The sequence below is a fragment of the Mus pahari genome, chromosome 18, assembly GCF_900095145.1.
Source record: "Mus pahari chromosome 18, PAHARI_EIJ_v1.1, whole genome shotgun sequence".
Lineage (NCBI taxonomy): Eukaryota > Metazoa > Chordata > Mammalia > Rodentia > Muridae > Mus > Mus pahari.
Window position 1 is genome coordinate 48457347 of NC_034607.1, and position 1821 is coordinate 48459167.

Genomic DNA, 1821 nt, shown 5'->3' on the forward strand with positions numbered 1-1821 from the left:
TAAAACAGATTTATTTATTTTATTTATGTGAGTACAATGTTTCTTTCTTTAGATACAACAGAAGAGGGTATTGGATCCCTTTACAGATGGTTGGGAGCTACCATGTGGTTGCTGGGAATTGAACTCAGAACCTCTGGAAGAGCAGCCAGTGCTCTCAACCTCTGAGCTATCTCCCCACCCCCAATATGAATTATTTAAGTAAAGAAAAATAATCACTGTTCTTACCCATTCATAAATTCTGTAAGCTACAACAATAAATGGCCTGGCAAGACACACCCACTGAGGTAATAGTGATATGAATATCCTAGAGTAATCAATTACATACTTAATGGAATTAAGAACCTGCCTATGAATAGAAGCCCACATCTGGCACTGATATAAGTTTTAAGAACCTGGAATTTTATAGATCCTAAGCCCTAGCAGAGAAACTACTACAATTATTCTACTAAATGGACATAGTCATAATAACCTTCTAGTATACCTATATGTTAGTGTAGCCTTGAGCCTTCATCAATGAAGTTTCTTTCTTCAATATACAAGTAAGAAAGAAACCCACAATGGGTAGATGTATGGAGAAGAAGAGACTGTGCATTACACAGGAGTTCTAATGGGGGCACCTGTATCACACCATCTTCTCCCAGGTCTCAGGGATCATTATAGAAAGGGAGTGTACACATTTTAGTTTTTTAAAGATTTTCTTTCTTTTTTGGGAGGGGATAAGTCTACATATTTTATGGGCCATAAGCAATAGATGACTACAAGAAACTAATTTCCAAACAAAACAGGGCAGGTAGAAATACGAATTCACAGTGGTTATAACTACATGCGTAAGTCCTGTGCAAGGCCAGACCAGACAAAGTAGTAAGCCCTCAGCTAAGAATTGAATTATGGAAATGAATTCTCTTGCTAATCTTAGGTGGAAGGCATCCACGTTGCCACAGTGTGATGGAATGGGTTCGATGACACAATTATGGGAGAAGAACTAGAAATCCTAAGAAGGATTAAGATTATAAAAAGAAATAAATAGAGATAAAGATGGCATAGATAGATAGATAGATAGATAGATAGATAGATAGACAGACAGATAGATAGATATGTATAGATATATAGATATATATCATATATATGTATAGATATATAGATATATAGAGAAAGAATTAGATTGGTTTGCATGATACATGAGGCTAGTAACAATGGTTGTCTGAACTCTAGAAAGACTAAGAACACAGTAGCCGCTCAGTACAGAGACTGGTACCTCAATAGTCCTAATCTAAATATGAAAGCCTAAAGAATTCCTGGACAGCCACAACTCCTCAGTCTGCACTGGGAGGCCAAAAAGGCTAGGCTGTAATGTCACTTGAAGGATATTAGCAGAATCAACAATAAAGTAGATCAACTTACCAGCAATGGGGGAAGGCAGGTAGGTAGGGAAAGTGTAGTCTCTTATCTCCTTAAATCTTGGCTGCCACAAAAAAAAAAAAAAGTGCCACCTCCATGGGAGAGTTTTCCTCCTTCTGTTAATCCTCCCATGAAATACTTTTGTGTAGCTGTACAATGACTTATCTCTTAGTTGACTCTTGATCCATCAAGTTGATAACCAAGAATAACCAAGATAAAAAGTGCCATTAGAAAAAAGTGGGCTGGCCAGGCAATAGTAGCACATGCTTTTAATCCCAGCACTTGGGAGGCATAGGCAAGTGGATTTCTGAGTTCCAGGCTATCCTGGTCTACAGAGTGAGTTCCAGAACAGCCAGGGCTATACAGAGAGACCCTGCCTCTAAAAACCAGAAAGAAAGAGAGAGAGAGAGAGAGAGAGAGAGA